The 18,807-nt window shown below is 38.0% G+C and overlaps 1 pseudogene; it reads left to right on the top strand.

Moving 5' to 3' along the window:
* The first annotated feature begins 475 nt into the window (after nt 1-475).
* Nucleotides 476-546, top strand: LOC132014670 (U4 spliceosomal RNA; annotated as a pseudogene).
* Nucleotides 547-18,807: the final 18,261 nt, after the last annotated feature.

Genomic DNA, 18,807 nt, shown 5'->3' with positions numbered 1-18,807 from the left:
TATAATTTATTTAAACTTTGTATTTATGTCTATGGAATCTGAGAAATAGTGAATAAAAGCAGATCAGATGAAACAAGTTATTAAAAAAACAAAAATAATGTTTGCAAATTGAGCTCCTATTTTGAGAGAGGAAACTTATAGATACAAATATTCATTAATTGGTCTGTGAGATACTCTTGATGGCATAGGTTCAACAAAAGGCAGAGAATTTTGTTAACAGAGTAGTCCGTGTTTAGAAAAATTTTAGAAACCAATATAATGGTAAAATGAGATTGCAACTGAACATAGCCTTCCTGAAGTAACAAAGACCACCCAAGAGTGAGAGTTAAACATAACCTTCTTGTGTGAGCACAAAATCACCCAATATACCAATTAGTCTCCACAAATATCCCCTCCAAGCTTTGCTGAATTAGTTTCCTTTTTAGCTATGCTCACCTAATAGTGTTAGTTTTGTTCAGTCAAAAAGAGTGATATAAGCTTTGCGCAGTGGCAGTATCGTAGCCAATGAGGTTTATCTGAGGCGCAATTATTGCTAATTGAAAAAGAGTGATATAAGAAAATATAAAATAAAATATAAAAATAGATAAAAACAATGTTGCCTCTATCCAATTAATGTAATTTAGTTGAAGATAGAATTAATCTGTGTATCCCATTTTATAGCCAAGAGATACAAGGTCACAAAAGTTTGTCTTTTAAAATTAAATGTCTTTGAGAATCAGAACCACCCTCTGGAAGATTGCTTTCCTTCCCTTTGACACCTTTCCTCTAATACAGAATGGCCTTTGGGATGTTGATCAAAGCACTCAGTCTTGGTCCGTGTGCCAGGAAAAAAGGAAGAGCAAGGAGCCTGCTTTCAACCCTATGGCTGAGCTTTCCCATTGCAGTTGCTCTTCCTGCCACAAGGTGTCAGTAGTGAAATATAGACCATCCATTCCCAGTGGGTCCTGGTTACCCATCTGTGGTCAAAAAAACTCAGCATTGCAGCTTTAACTGAGGCAACCTGAATAACCCCTAATCCTTAGCCCTGGGGACATGTCAGCCTTCAAGCACCCGGATTCAGAAAAGATTTCTGCAGATGTAGGACAGCTACCTCCTTGCAGAAATAGATGTTCTCTCTTCTTACAGTGTTTCTGCTTAGTTCTATTCCCCAGGTGGCCAGTAGAGTGACTTTCAACAGATTAATTAATTAACTTAAAAACGATTATAATAATAACTAATTATTATATAAATTGTATTATGTGCAACAGAGGATTTAATACAAGTTACATATATTAATTTAATCCTCACAATCCTAGGAGTTTATCCTCATGACCATCATGGTATGGAAAAGTAAACTGAGGTACATAGGTATTCGCAATTTTCCTCAAGCCATGCTGCTTGCAAGCTCATTTATCAAGCCGTGATAGTTTAGTACTAGGGACCGTGCAGTTACCCACGCAAAGCAATTCTTTTAACTGGTGTCCAGGCATTTTCCTCAAGGCTGGTGAGGTGTGCAAGGGCCTCTACTCTCTGAACTTCTCCCTTGAACTCTAACATAGAGAAAGTCCCTCCCATCCTGAGGCTCCAAGGCACATCTCTATTTCTAACCCAAAGAAAAAGGTTAGGATTTTTGTGATAAGCCAATTTTGCATAGGGACTTCTTGAGCTCATGCTCATTCGGGGTTCTTCTTTTTCCAGGTACATAGAAGGATTATGTTCCTCAGGCCTTTGTAGCTTCCCACCTGAGTGGTCAGATTGGTGTGGAAGTAACTTTTGTTAGTTCAGGCTGAAGCATTTGCAAGTGACGGTCCTCTAGCACCTTTTTTCCCCACCATGGCCTTTGAGGTTGTCATGACAACTAGCCAGTGCAGCCAAAATATGGTGAAACCTTATCAACCAGGGAAGTCGAGTGACTGTATGGATGGAGCACAGTCTCCCACCCCCATGCCCACCTCTACACTGAGTCATGATGGACAAGATACCTGAAAAATTAATTTTTACTGTGTTAAAGTATATTTAGTTTAATTTGTTTCTAGGTTATCCTCCCTTAACTCACACATCCAGGTACGTAGCCTAGACAGATGTTGGTAATGCCCCATTCACTTTAAATGACTACCCTCAATAAAGCTTGAATACCAGTTTTCTGTCAGACTCAGAAAGAAGGCGAATGGACATCAGTTTCATCAATAGGAGAGACAAGGAAGAAATTGGGGTCTCTAAGGACTATGGCTGAAGAAACTAAGAAAGTGGGAAGACATCCCTTAGAAAAAGGGGACCACATAGCTAATGCAGTGGTCAAAAACAGAACCTGAAATCTAAACTGACCAAAGCCAGGTTGCATGTACAAGGCTCTTGATCCTGTAACTTGTCTATAACACCGGGAGTCTCTTGGCTACAGAACAATCACCTTATTTAGTTTATATCAGAGACACTTGAGAAGGGAACTTACATCATACCTACTTGTGAATGAATGGTCAATTCCCACAGCAGATGACTCCTGTCACAGCTAAGAGAGCTACTCCCTCTGCAGGTTGAGCAAACATGGACATGAGATCAGCAAACTTCTTAAGTGCTCTGAAGTCCAGGTGTTTCCTTTTTGTTTTATAATCACTTATTAGAAGCTAATCAAGATGGCAGAGTAGGAAAATCCTGAGTTCTCTTTATCCCATGGACACACCCGAACTATAGTCATTCTCTCTGAGAATGATCTGTAGACTAGCAGAACAGATCTTTTACAGCTAAAGATATACGGGGATGGGGGTGAGGTGAGAGAGGGAGACAGACATTGAGATAGGTAGATGGGTTAAAGAGGCGGTGCAGTCAGGACCTACACCCCCAGCACTACAACCCATAAATAGGAGGAATATTACAAATGAAGAGGTTTTCCCTGAGGAGCAAGGGGTTCAAGTCCCATATCAGACAACCCTGCCCTGGGTACTTGTACCAGAAAGACAACAACCCATAATGTCTGCCTTTGAAAATCAGTAGGGCTTAGCTCTGGGGAAGCCAGAGGGTTATTTAAAAAAAAAAAAAAAAAAAAAAAAAGACGCTACTCACAAACTCCCTTGTTCTGAGATCCAACACTAGACAGCAGTTTGTAATGTACCTGGGGGCATTTGTGAAGGAGATATACTGACTAATTTGGGGGTACATGCTATGGTGGTAGAGTTATGACTTGTAGGAACTCTGTCTGGGAATGGAAGTGCTGATGGATGCTCTTTTTCTTACTCTTCTACCAAGCTAGTTCAGGGCTGATAAGTGCCATTTCTGGCATTCTCCAGTTGGCATTCTCCAACTACTTTGCCCCACCTTGGCATTCTCCTGGGGGCCTCCTTTCTCAAACTACTGGTCCCAGCAGGGGTGTTCCCCCCACAACCAAGCATCTTTTGCCCTACCACAAGCAATGGGCAATCTTGGCCTGGATCAGTGCTCTGCAAAGTGGCTCCTGCCCTGAAAATGCGTGGCCCTTCCCATAGCACACCAGCAGCAATCACAGCCCAGCCACAAGAAGAGGAAGCATACACCTTACAGAGGAGGCAATCCTGCAAAGGGGGATTCCACTCCTGGGCCCCCTAGGACACTTTCTTCATAAGCAAACTCCTTCAAGACTAGATGATGAAGCTGATCTATTTAATTCATACAAACATCAGAGAAAGATCAAAACATCAGAGGAAGAACTAAAGAAAACCAAGATAAGCAATCTACCTGATACAGAGTTCAAAGTAATATTCATTTAACTTAAAAATATTAAAGGGACTTCTTTAAGTCCCTTTAAAGAAAAGGCTGTAACTAGAGTCAGAAAATCATGAAACAAAATACCTAACTGGTAAAGTAAACAAGAGGTGAAGGCAGTGGGTCTAACAGGTCTAGAGCTAGTATGAAGGTTAAAGGACTAAAGGACTAAATTAGCAAAATCAATATATCTACTATATCTACAATATCTCCAATAAGTAGTTAAGGGATACACAGAATAAAAAGATGTAAGATCCGAAGTCAAAAACATAAAATGGAAGAGGGAATAAAAATATGCTTAAAAGCACATTGGAGTGACCTTCAACTTAACATAGACTGCTATATGCATAGACTATTACATATGAACCTCATGATATACACCAAAAAAACCCATTATAGATATCTCAAAATAAAAAGAGAGCAAATATAACATCAGTAAAGAAAGCAAGAGAAATACTGCAAAATGAACCTGAATACTAAGAACAAAATGGCAACAATACATATCAATAAATACTTTAAATGTAAATGAACTAAGTGTTCCAGCCAAAAGACATAAGGTGACAGAATTAGTATAAAAACTGGACTCTTCTATGTCCTGTCTATAAGAGAATCACTTCAGACCTAAAGACACATACAGACTGGAAAGTAAAGGGCTTGAAAAAGATATTCCAGGCAAATGGAAAGTAAAACAGAGTTGGGCTAATAATACTTACATCAGATAAAAATTGTATAGCAAAAGTTTACCTTTCAACTTTCAACAAAGTGAGTATAAAGGGAACATATTTCACATGATAAAGCCCAAAGATGACAAATCCAAAGTTCACATTAGACTTAGTAGTGAAAAATGTGAAGGTTTTCCTCTAAGATCAGGAACGAGACAAGTGTGCCTACTCTTACCACTTTTATTCCACATGGTACTCTAAGTCCTAGCCACAGCAATCAGACAATAAAAAGAAAGAAAAGGTACACAAAATGGTAAAAAAGAAGTAAAACTGTCACAGATTATGTATTATTATATATAGAAAACCCTAAAGACTACAACAAGAGGTTAAAAAAAATGAATAAATGAATTCAGTGAAGTTGTAGGGTACAAAATTAATATACAGAATGCATTATGTTTCTTTACACTAACAACTATCAGAGAGAAAATTAAGGAAAAAAACAATTATCATTTCATCAAAAAGGATAAAATACCTAGAAATAAATTTAACCAAGGAGATGAAAGACCTGTACTGTGAAAATTATAAGACATTGATTAACGAAACTGAAGATAACACAGATAAATGGAAAGATATACTATGCTCAAGGATTGAAAGAATTAAAATTGTTATGCTGTCCATAATACCACAATCTACAGATTAATTTCAATAATTATCAAAATAGCAAAGGCATTTTTCACAGAATTAGAAAACACCCTAAAATTGTACGGAACTGCAAAAGACCCAAAGAAAGCAATTTTGAGAGAGAACAGAGCAAGGGATATGCTCTTTAATTGCAAACTGTAAAGCAAAGCCATAGTAATCAAAACAATATGGTATTGACATGAAAACAGACACATAAATCAGTGAAACAGAGTAGACAGCCCAGAATCAAACCCAGGCTTATAGGGCCCATTAATCTATAACAAAGGAGACAGGAATATATAAGGGAGAAAAGGCAATCTCTTCAATAAATAGTGCTAGGAAAACTGCACAGTTCTGTGAATAAAAAAAAAGGAAACTGAACCACTATTTCACACAATGAATAAAAGTAAACTGAAAATGGATTAAAGACTTAAATATAAGACCTGAAACCATAAAATTCCTAATAGAACACATAGGCAGTAAGTGCTTAGAATTCAGTCTTGGCCACACACTCATGGATTTGTCTCCTCAAACAAAGGCACAAAAGCAGAAATGAAGTAGGAGTATATCAAACTAAGGAGCATTTGGACAACAAAGAAAACAATCAATACAATGAAATGGCAACCTTCTAAATAGAAGAACAGTTTTCCAAATTTTGTATTTGATTTTGAATTTGATAATTTGAATATTAACCCAAATTATATTAGGAACTCATATAATTCAGTGACAAAAAAATAATTTGATTAAAAAATTGGCAGAGGTCCTGAGTAGACATTTTTCCAAAGAAGATATAGACATATGAAAGGATGCTTGACATCACTCATCATCAGGGGAATGCAAACCAAACCACAGTAAGCTATCACCTCACACCTGTCACAATGGCTAGTATCAAGAAGACAAAATAAAACAAATGGGGGTGAGGATGTGGGAAAAAGTGAACCCTCATGGAAAGTTGGGAATGTAAATTGGTGCAACCACTGCAAATGGTATGGAGATCCCTCAAAAAGTAAAAAAATAGAAATACCTTACAATATAGCAATTCCATTGCTGGTACTTATCTGAAGAAAATAAAAACACTACTTCAAACAGGCAAGCATACCTAGGTTTACTGCAGCATTGTTTACAATAACCAAGAAATGGCAGCAATCTGTGCCCATTGATAGATGAATAGGTAAAGAAGATACAGCACACACACACACACACACACACCACCACACAGGAATATTACTCAGCCATAAAAAGTAGTGAAATATTCTCATCTGTAACAACATGGGTGGAATTATGCTGAGTAAAATAAGTCAGACAGAGAAGGAGAAATGCCACATGAATTATTTATATGTGGAATCTAAACAAAACTAATGAACAAACAAAATAGAACCAGAGCCATAAATACAGAGAACAAATTGGTGGTTGTCAGAGGGGAGGGGAGTGAGGGGATGGGTGAAAGAGGTAAAGCGGATGAAGAAGTGCAAACTTCAGTTATAAAATAAATAAGTCACAGGGATGTAAAGTACAGCATAGGCAAGATAGTCAATAATATAATATAATAATAATAACTCTGTATGGTGACTACACTTACTACAGCAAGCATTTCACAATGCACTTAAATGTCAATCACCATGTTGCTCACCTGAAACTCATATGATATTGTATGACAGCTATATTTCAATAAAAATAATAAAATGCAGGTTTGTACTGAGAAAAATGAAATAAGATTACTAATTAGATTCATTAACAGGGGCCACAGTTATGTGAAAAGGATGATACTAGAGACATTGTTTTCTGTTCTGTTTTTTAATATTTCATTTATTTGACAGAAAGTGAGACAACGAGGGGAGTGGTAGAGGGAGAAGCAGACTCCCCAGTGAGTGAGGACCCCAATGTGGGGCTCAATCCCAAGACCCTGGGATCATGACCTGAGCCAAAGGCAGACACTTAACAACTGAGCCACCCAGGCACCCCTTCTGTTCTGTTTTTTAACTTCATTATTTACTTCAGAGATATTGTATAATGGCTAAATTGGAAAAACCTAATAGTATTTTATTGTATTTATATAATATAAATTTCAGGTGCCTATTGATTCATACTTTAATATTCTCCAGGTTTTTGTTGTTACACATAGTGCTGTTATGAATAGTTCTTATGTATTACATTAGTAATATTGTATAAGGTGAATTGAAAAAATGCATTCCCGGCTGCTAGGTCAAAGTATATGTGCATTTTTATTTTTATAAATACTGCCAAATTGCCTCCAGAAATTTTGCACCAATAGATTCTCTCATCAGTGTTTATGAGCAGCCTTGTGTCCCCATACACTTGCTGGTCCTGGGAATCATTAAGCTTTTTTAATTTCATTTTTCCAGGAGCAATATCCTTATTTTATTGTCGTTCCCATTTACTTTCCTTTAGTTGCTGCTGATGCCAAACATCTTTTTATATGCTTATTGGCCATTGTCCTGTACATGGTATACTATCTGTTTATAGCCTTTGCCTATTTTTTATCTTTGTTCATTCATATTTTTTCTTATTGATTTATATAAGTTGTTTTAAATTAATACAATTGTTTTTCAATCTATCTCTTTGCTGTGATAATAATTTCCCATTCCTGTCAGACCCTCTAGGCTTGAATTACAATTCTGCTATTATACTAGCACTGTAATTTTGGAAAAAAGTATTTAACCATTCTGTGGCTCAGTTTTCTCATCCTTAAAATCAGTATAAGATAACCAGCTTATAGGGCTTCATGAGGATAAATAAGTGTAGTGTATAATTTATAGTAGTTCCATGTTAGCTCTAACTTTCCTATGGTTAAATGTATCCCTCTTTTCCTTTATGAATTTGGCATAATAAATCCTGCTCAGAAATCAGGAAATTTTCTAAAATGTAATTTCCAGATTTTTTAAAAAGCAAGCAATAGGAACAAATAACTACTCTCAGACATATTTGGTCTATGCTTTTATCCAAAGCGAATTGATTAAAACCCTGAGTGCATATCTGGGGCTATCTGATGTCCGAGCAACTTGGAATGTTTCAGAATATGCCCAAATAGTAAAGAAAAATGCAGAAATTACTTAGAATAGCACTTGCACAGTGACTTTTTAAAAAGAGATTTATTTATTTATGTGACATGGAGAGATCACTAGTAGGCAGAGAGGCAGGCAGAGAGAGAGGAGGAAACAAGCTCCCCAATGAGCAGAGAGCCCAATGCAGGGCTCGATCCCAGGACCCTGAGGTCATGACCTGAGCCAAAGGCAGAAGCTTAACTCTCTGAGCCACCCAGGCGCCCCTGCACAGTGATTTTTATGCTAAGGCTTAAAACTTTATTCTAAGCTCTGCTTGAACTTTATAAGGACCCTCTTGTTCATGAGGTTCTTTCCATGGCTGGCTCTAATAATAAGTGTAAAGGGACTAGTTTTTCTTGGAGAGTGTCTTGTTATCTTACTTCAAAGGCAGCAAGTACTGCCCAGACATGTCCTCCATCTTTCTGACACATTCACCCATGGAGTATGGAAGGTGCCTCATGCTGTATGGATGTTTTCTATAAACCACAATGAACGGCATAATTTGCATACCCTTCCTGAGAGTTTCAAGGAAAAGCAATATTGGAGTCATAGATACAGGGAAAAATATCTCCTTGGCAGAGAACTGAAGTTGAAGACCTAGTGTCCAGAGAGTACTACATATCAGGACCAAAGGGAATTGCTTGGATTCCAAGTAGACAAAACTTCACTTGGTGGTATAGCCAAAGTTCTTAATAGTTCTTTCTATGCAGATAATGACTGGTTCACAAAAAGGGGAAGACTGAATATATTGTCAGTGGGTGTGGACAGGTTTTTAAATTCTGTAGAACTTCCAAGTGAAGAGAGAACCACATTTAATTTCTGGCTTCATCATTTAACCTTAATAGTTTTTTCTCTTTAAATGGGGGTGCTAAACATGAAACGATCATGATTATTAATGAGATTAATTATTGAGGTGACATATGTGACTAACATAGCCCACTGTTTACCAACTAGTGTTTAGTTGTTAATCACTTTCTTCAACATCAAAAGTGTTCACATCATAGTTGTCAAAGGGGGAGATCTATATCCTCATGGCATATTTCAATGTTTTATAAGGTCATACACAGGTCACATTCATTCCAGAGATTCCACATACTTTTGTTATCTTCAGGGGCATACTGAAGTCCTCCAGCATGGAGGGAGACCAACAGTAAGAACTGGCAATGCGCTTTCTGAGCCCTTATCCTTACCTTCTTTACTAACACTCCACCTACATCTACACCTACAGCAGGAGGTCAGATTTTGATAAGCCCTATGCTTTGCTCAAACTTTTAAATAATGCCTTTAGGGGTGCCTGGGTGGCTCAGTGGGTTAAAGTTTCTGCCTTCAGCTCAGGTCACGATCCCAGAGTCCTGGGATCAAGCCCTGCATCAGGCTTTCTGCTCAGCAGGGAGCCTGCTTCCTCCTTTCTCTCTCTGCCTCTTTCTCTGCCTACTTGTGATCTCTGTCAAATAAATTAATTAATTAATAAAAAAAATAGTGCCTTTTTTCTGATCTCAGAGTACTCTTGGGGAGCTTGTATAGTGACACGGTATAAGAATGTGGAAATGGAGGGAAACTGTCTTTAAATAAAATTCCAGCATTTTCAGTAATTGATTTAGCAAATATTTAATAATATTTATACTATGTCCATGGCTCTGTGCTAAGCTGTCATTTGCTGACTTTGTGATGCTAAGAAAGTTAATGATTTGCTTATACACAGTTATAACTATTGTGTTAAATAAGACAATGTGCTAAAGAATCTGGTGCCTGGCATATAGTACATGCTCATTAAATGTCAGGGAAGTGTTATTGACATCTTCTACAATAAAATATATAATAACTGTTTAAGTACTTAACTCTGTGTGGGCCTGCAATATGTGTTATATATGTAGGTTGAGTATTGAATCTATTTAACATTGATGTGTTGTCACCCTTCTACATGGTAGGACTTTTAATGACAATAAGCCTTTATATACAAAGTAATCTCCCTTTAAGTATGACAAATTACCCAAAAGTTCTAGAAAATTGTTATATTTAACTCACTACTACTCACTCTACTTAGATATTACAGCCTTGAAAGGACAAGAGAAGGATTTGATAAGAACTTTGGAAAATGAAATTCTATGGCATAAGGGCAAATAAAAAGGAACTGATTATATATATATTCAATAACTCCCAAGGAACTTATTAGAGATTTGCAATATTTGACTATCATAAAATCTTATAAAATGGATAATATCTTCACTTTTTATAAGAAAAAATGAAGCTTGGATAAGTTATTTCCCTTGCCCAAGATTACCTAGCTAATAAAATGTGCAGCCTGAATTTGAAATCAAGCTTGTTAATTTATTTTTTAATATTTTATTTATTTGAGAGAGAGAATGAGAGCATAAGCAGGGGGCGTGGCAGGGGGAGAGGGAAAAACAGGCTCTCTGCTGAGCAGGGTGTCCTACCTGGAGCTCCATCCCACGACCTTGAGACCATGACCGAGTAGTAGGCCGACACTTAACCAACTGAGCCACCCAGGTGTCCCAGGTTTGTTAATTTAGACACCAAGTTTGTATTCAATTGGAGATAGAAAAAACAAAATAATATATGAGAGTAACAGAAAAAAACAAGAACAAGCAGGAAACCTAGTACTGTCTGTAGTGAGAGAATCTGGCTCTGGGTGGTAAGAATATACAGGATGTTTCCTGCCTTGACAGTGTAGTAATATAAAAGGGTTGTCCACTATAGAATCAGGGATTCTAAGATGTCCACAAAAATAATCATTGAATAAAAAGTTCAAAAGTAAGAGAATAAATAGGTCAAAAATTTCCTGGAGAGTGGAAAGAATAGTAAAACAAAGAGTTTTATTAGGGTTCAGGAAATGGGCTGAGGGGTGCCTGAGGGGCTCAGCAGGTTAACCTCTGCCTTCAGCTTGGGTCATGATCTCATAGTCCTGGGATCAAGCCCCACATCAGGCTCTCTGCTCAGCGGGGAGTATGCTTCCCCCTTTTTCTCTGCCTGCCTCTCAGCCTACTTGTGATCTCTCTTTCTGTCAAATAAATAAATAAGATCTTAAAAAGAGAGAGAAAGAGACTGGAGCTGACATGGTTGACTTCAATCTGGTAACAAAGAATAATTAAACATAAGTCTATTTCAATGTCAGCCTTCCCAGCACAATGATTTGGAAAGCTATCCTGGCTCTAGATTTGGCTTGAAATTCACCATGGTATATAATACATATAACAAGATTCTCAAAGATGTTCTGGAGGGATGGAGGAGGCCTAGCAGGACATTGGTGTGACCAGAGGCATGGGAATGATGAAACCATTGGTGGCTGTAGATCTTTGTCTGTGAAGAGGTTGAAGAACCATGACTGCTTTCACCCCAAATGCTCTGCAGAAAACTGAAGGCGAGGGAGTTGAAGATGAGGAACCAGGCCGATTTGACTAGCAGAAGTTCAGGCATTTGAAAATTTATGCTTACACGAGGTCCTGGACATGGATGTAATGGGATCTTTATTCATAATGGCCAAATACTGTATCAATCAAGATGTCCTTCAGTTGGTGAATGGATAAACAAACTGGGCTACATCCATAAAATGGAATTTTTTTTCCATTTTATTTTATTTTATTTCTTTTCAGTGTTCCAGAATTCATTGTTTATGCACCACACCCAGTGCTCCATGTAATACATGCCCTCCTTAATACCAGCAACAGGTTCAACCAACGCCACCCACCAAAACCTTCAGTTTGTTTCTCAGAGTCCACCGTCTCTCATGGTTTGTCTCCCACTCCTATTTCCCCCAACTCCCTTCTCCTCTCCATCTCGCAATGTCCTCTGTGTTATTCCTTATGTTTAACAAGTAAGTGAGACCATATGATAATTGACTCTCTCTGCTTGACTGATTTCACTCAGCATAAATGGAAGGTTTTAAGAGATAAAGAGAAATAAGTTATCAAGCCACAAAAAGACATGGGTGAATCGTAACTGCATATGCTAAGTGAAAAAAGTAAGAGAAGAGGCTACACACTGTGTGATTCCAATTATATGATGTTCTGGAAGAAGCAAAACTACAGCAATGGCTTTAAAGACAAAAGCCATAGTGCTTGCCAGAAGTTTGGAGAAAGAAGATGAGGGTTGGACATAGGGGAATTTTTGGAGCATTGAAATCATTCTGTATGATATTGTGGTTATATAGCAACATGCATTTGTCAAAATCAACAGAGATTTATAGCAAAAAGAATAAACATTAATGTATGCAAAATGAAAAAAAAACAGCATGTGGGTGGTAAGGAGATCTAGAATAGAATGCAGAATATGACAAAATTACCTGTATTACAAATATACAAAACAACCTCACTGAATGGGGTAAGAGGAAAATGTGTTGACCTATGTGACTTGGGATATGAGTGGAAACTATAAATCTAAAGGCAAAAGAACTATATACAAATGTAGGACTATAGTTGGTAAAGGTGCTCCCCATGGAATTACTGAGATAGATATATCTACACACACACACACACACACACACACAGGAATTGAACAAGTAAGTAAACTGACAAAGTTAGGTAAATGCAAGGACGTTTCTCTACTATTGGAATGGGAGGTTACAAATAAGCAAGAGAAAAAAGTCAGAATGATGTATGTGGTGGTAGATTTGACTTGAAGACATCAATATCATAGAAATATGTATAAATATGTGTGTATACTCATGTTAGTGTGCACACATCTATCCCCTTTCTCTGTCAGCTGGCAGGATCTAGAGCTGGCAACATCTCAGGAGCAAAGATACCAGGTGTTCACATGTTAGTTCCCTCATCTTTTTTTTTGTTGCTGTTGTTGAGATATTTATTTATTTATTCATTTATTTGACAGAGATCAAATAAATAGGCAGAGAGGCAGGCAGAAAGAGATGGGGATGGAAGCAGGTTCCCCACTGAACAGAGAGCCTGATATGGGGATCAATCACAGGACCCTGAGATCATGACCTGAGCTGAAGGCAGAGGCTTAACCCACTGAGCCACCCAGGCACACCCAGATGTTAGTTTCTAACACAACTATCCAATAAACATAACCAAGGATCCTTGAAGAAATGATTTATTCTAAGATTGGGGCAGGAAGAATACAGGATCAGCCTGGAACATCTTGCAGTGCCAGAAAATAATATAATGCTCAAAAAAAAAAAAAAAAAAAGTGACAGTGATAGGTGTGTATCAAAGGGACACAAGATTCAACTGAAAGGGATCTCAATGATCAAGGCTAGAATAATCTGAGCATGAAAACAAATGTCATGTTGAATTATAATCCAAAGTACAGGAAAAAATATCCATGAGTAATCTAAATTGATTCAAACAAACTATTTGAATAAATATATAGGGGAAAAGAGACCCATCTCTTGTTGAAGAAGAATTTCAAATGATTTATGTAGATACTTTGCCCTTGAGGTGGTAGAACATAGCTCCCCAGTCCTAGAGTGTGGGCTGCACATAGTGACTTCAAAAGAATACAGAATGGAAAGGGAGAAAAATAGTAAATTTACATTGAAGAAACTTAGCCAAGTGATCCAGGTTAACATCGATGGTAATAAGTCACATCCATAGTGTGTATCCTTGACATAATGTAATGAGAATGGTAATTTACCTCTGTGGTCTTCCTCCCACAAAACACATCACCCCAGTCTAATCATGAGAAAATCATCAGATGAATCCTAATTGGAGGACATTCTATGAAACACCTGATTGGTGCTCCTCAAAACTCTCATGGTCACCAAAAATAAGGAAAGTCTGAGAAACTGTCATAGCCAAGAAAAACCTATAGAACTCTGATGACTAAATGTAGTATAGCATCATGCATGAATCCTGGAACAAAGAAAGGACTCTGGGTGGAAACTAGGGAAATCTAAATAAAATATGGGCTTTAATTAATATGGGTATTAAGGAGGGCACTTGTGATGAGCACTGGGTATTAATTGGAAGTGATGAATCATTAAATTCTACTCCTGAAACTAATATTACACTGTATGTTAACTAACTAGAATTTAAATAAAAACTTGAAACATTAAAAAAACAAAAAATATATAAAGTGAAAATAAAACAACAACAACAACAACAGAAATAACAAATCAGTACTGGTTCATTATTTATAGCAGATGTACCATACTAATGTAGGATCTTAATGTACCAAAGCCCAGGTATGTGGTATATGGAGATTTTCTTTTTTTTTTTTTTAAGATTTTATTTATTTATTTGACAGACAGAGATCACAAGTAGACAGAGAGGCAGGCAGAGAGAGAGAGAGGGAAGCAGGCTCCCTACTGAGCAGAGAGCCCGACGCAGGGCTCGATCCCAGGACCCTGGGATCATGACCTGAGCTGAAGGCAGAGGCTTTAACCCACTGAGCCACCCAGGTGCCCCGGTATATGGAGATTTTCAGTGCTATCATCAGATTTCTACAGATTTCAAATTGTTCTAGTGTGAAAATTTTATAATTTAAGTCAGGAAAAGGAAAACTTTAGATAAATCTTGTCCATGTGTTGCACTATTTTGAAATTAACCCCTCATTAATTCTTAGAAGAGCTTCATAAATCCCAGGGAATGAACATTTGCTGATTCAAAGATTTATCTTATGAAAAGCATAATGAATAAAAAAAAGAGAGGTGAGCAATATTTCAGCTTCATGGAGTTCTGCCATATTTATTTGGGAAAGACAATCCATAAGCACAAATTATCATCCTTAAAAACACAAAGAATACATACATACACACATACTAGCTCAGCATAAGAGAGAATATTCATATGCCACTTGTTCCCAAATTCCATCTTCAGCCTTTTCAGATTTGCATGATTTTCACAGTTTACAATGTTTCTTCCAGAAGAGATTCAATGCAGAATGTGGCCCATGTGTTGCAAGTTTAGGGAAGAATGGAAAAGTGCACAACATTTGCAAAAGTGTAGATATATGAATCAGCATTACATTTCAGGGGAACTTCAAATACCCAGTAAGATGAAAGAGAAACATGGTAAATTCAGTAACAACAAAAGTCAATTCTGTATTACACTAAGTACTTTAGCCTACACATCCAGTCACCCCTTTCCTCACCTTTTGCAGATAAGCTCACCTTCTTCTCTTCACAAGAGAATAGATTATTTGACACTGACTTGAAAACTCCTTTACCATTTGCTGATTAAATATGTTAATATGTAAAGAAATTAGAATAGTATGGAGTAACTAGTATTATTATACATTATTATTATATGGAATAGATAATGGAATATATATCTATACACACACACACATACACACACACACACACACACACACACATACACACTTTACTGAAGGTACCTCAAATTCAATATCTAAAAATAAAACTATTTTATTTCCCTTGAGTCCTACCTCTCTAACTAACGTTCTTAATTCAGTGACTGATGTAATTCCAAAAATCCGAAGCCAATGCAAAATCAGTTCAGTTCACTGTACCTTCTAACTGCAATCTGATTTGGTAACTCCTCACACTCCCCACTGCTACCACTCTGGTTCTTCACTGGTGGACTGATTCTCAGTCTGCTTCTATTTCTGTAATATCCATCTCTCCTATGAACTGGAGATAAAGTGACCTCCTGAAAACACCCATACACTGGCCACCCACGTGGTTCAGTTGGGTAAGTGTCTGCCTTGGTCTCACATCATGAACTCAGGGTCCTGGGATCTAGCCTCAAAGGGCTCCCTGCTCAGTAGGGAGAAGAAAAGAATGCCCATACTTACCAGGTTGTTTTTCTTTTTGTTATGACCAGGTTCCTGACCAATATTCTAGTCTCATCTCTTGTTTTTTTTTTAATTTAATGATTTTATTTATTTATTTGACAGAGAGAGATCACAAGTAGGCAGAGAGGCAGGCAGAGAGAGAGAGAGATGAGGAAGCAGGCTCCCTGCTGAGCAGAAAGCCCGATGCAGGACTCGATCCCAGGACCCTGAGATCATGACCTGAGCCAAAGGCAGCAGCTTAACCCACTGAGCCACCCAGGCGCCCTAGTCTCATCTCTTGATGTACTTCATTTTATGCCTTGTTTTAATTTTCTAACTTTCTCTATTTTTATATTTTATTTTAACTTGTGAAGTTATATGGTCTTCTTGTGTATATTTCTTCTGGACTATTCTATCACTTTCACTTCCCCATGGCTAAGTTCAGAATTCATCTCCAGTATCATCTTTCAAAAGCTTTCCTAACACCTCCAGATTTGGATGGTATGGTTCTTCTGTTCCTTCACAGTTCTCCCTACCTATAAAGGAATCAAAATGCTTGTTATACTTTATGCAAGTGTTTCTCAAGTTGTCATCAGAATCATCTGGATGGTTTATTAAAATATCAATTGTTTGATCCACTCCCAGAGTTTTTCAATCAGTACTTCTGGGATGGGACTTGAGAATTTGCATTCTCAGTCAATGTGATTCTTGCTGATGTGCTCTAACTTCTCAGACTCCAGATGCTGCCGATGGAAGCAGTCGGCATCCCACGGGTAGACCCTGAATGAGGCATGAAGTTGCCATATCTTGGCTCTGGACTGAAAGAGAGAGGCACTGTAGGTGTACAGTTCTGAGAAACTACAGAGTCCAAGGAATCAGATGATTAGAACTCTGGGGCACTTTAAAGATGAGAGTCACAGACACCTGGGTGGCTCAGTGGGTTAAGCCTCTGCCTTCGGCTCAGGTCATGATCTCAGAGTCCTGGAATCGAGTTCCGCATCGGGCTCTCTGCTCAGCGGGGAGCCTGATTTCCCTTGCTCTCTGCCTGCTGCTCTGCCTACTTGTGATCTCTCTCTCTCTGTCAAATAAATAAATAAAATCTTAATAAAAAGAAAAGATAGAGTCATTTTTCCTCAAGAGCAAAGAAATGGTGCTGTCATTTCAATAAATAAAGGTCCCTATCATAACTATTATAAGTTATTATAATAATACACTTATTAAAAAACTGCAACATGTTCCTTAGCTAATCTAGTGCAAAACCTTCATTTTATATTTAAGAATAACTCCCTAGGACTGAAGTTCTTTATTTGTGGAGAGTCACATTAAAAATGGTGATCAATCAGTGCCGAGTACGTTCACCCTCAAGACTGAAAATCAGGAAATGGATACATTTTTGCAAAGGTATGCTTAGCAGGCAATATATAGGAACCCATGGGACTCTAGGGAAAGAATTCAGTGAAGATAGAGGTTTAATGTTCCAGGTATTCCAGTCGTAGAGAAGACAGCAGCAGTAAGAGGAAATCCAAGCCCAGCGACAGAGGCTATTGCTGAAACAAGATAAATAAGCTTTAAGATTCCAGATGGGCTACTTATTAGCTATGTGATCTTCTCTGAGTCTCCATTTTCTCTGGTGTAAAAATGTCAAATATTGACACACTGGGATAACAGTAAATTATACCAGTTACCACTATTGCAATGCAGATAGTTAACATGGGGATTCTGGCACAGTAGGGTTTAGGTAGGGTCTTGGTCATAGGCTGCAAAGTGAGACATCATGTCCTGTTCCGGGGTAAAGGATCTGAGACAGGCAATGTCAAAACTCCTTTGGAAAAACGCAGGCTTTTGGGGTATATTTCTTCCTGCAAGCCCCTTCATTTTTGTTCCTCTTACTTCTTCACCTACTACTCAATGTTAATATTAATTAACAGAGTCAACATTCCCCCAGAAAGACTTCAATGATTTGCTCAGACTGGGGGAAGTGGGAAGATGTCCTTCTCCTGGGCCCCAGGATGTAGTATCATGGTGCCATGCCTTCTCTGGCAGTCTCTCCTTCTTCAAGCCAGTTACTAAATTGGTTCTCCCCCCGCCACCCCCTCCAGCATTTACCACCAGCCCTGACTCAGAGAAGCACTGCCTTCATATTTGTTGAGGTGAGGTAATCCTTCTAGAAAAAAATGAGCTGATGGGTTCCTTTGTCTGGTGTTTTTGGTTTTTTGTTTTTGTTGTTTGTTTGTTTTTGTGTGTGTGTTTGTTTGTTTTTTGCAAGATACCAGCTCATTTCACTGTGTAGAGCTGGCCTAGTCCAGAGCTGGATGGAGACAGGGTCAGTCTGCATTCTGTTGGGTATTCATTTCTTGACTCTATGCTGTATTCATATGCAGTATTCTGCACATGCAAGAACACTTTATCATCGCACATGATGGTGTAAAAGAAAGAACAAAATTAATGAGATTGGATCATGACATCAATGAGAGAGAGAGAGAAATCCTAAAGAGTCGTAACTATAAACTAAATCTACACCCAACAGCCAACTTCTTTCTCTTTGGCACACACCTTCTAGTGGAAGAAGGACACCAAATGCTGAAGGAAGGGAATAGGAGATGACAAATCTGCAACCATCTTCTGATGCAAAAAGTCATTTTAGTCCATGACAATGACTGCCACCAGAGCCTAGAGGCAGGACAGTAATATGGAGCAAAATGTACTGTGGGTCAGAGACCAGGAATATGCCTGGAGAATAAAAAGAACTGCCCAGTGACCCCAGAAGCAAGTAGCCAGGCTAAAAAGCAGAGAGAGATGTCCCACAGTTCAGAAAGTTAATCACTTGTTTTAAGCAATAAATAAATCTCTGGAGACTCACCAGTGCTTAAATTCCACATCTTCTGAAGAGACAGTCCTAATCCCACTTTCAAAATATTTGAAGCACAACCCATCCTCACACAATACTGCAAAAAGGAGTAGATGCTTTTTTTGGAGGT

This window comes from Mustela nigripes, chromosome 3 (genome assembly GCF_022355385.1).
Source record: "Mustela nigripes isolate SB6536 chromosome 3, MUSNIG.SB6536, whole genome shotgun sequence".
NCBI classification, from domain to species: domain Eukaryota; kingdom Metazoa; phylum Chordata; class Mammalia; order Carnivora; family Mustelidae; genus Mustela; species Mustela nigripes.
This window is presented reverse-complemented; position numbering and strand designations above follow the sequence as displayed.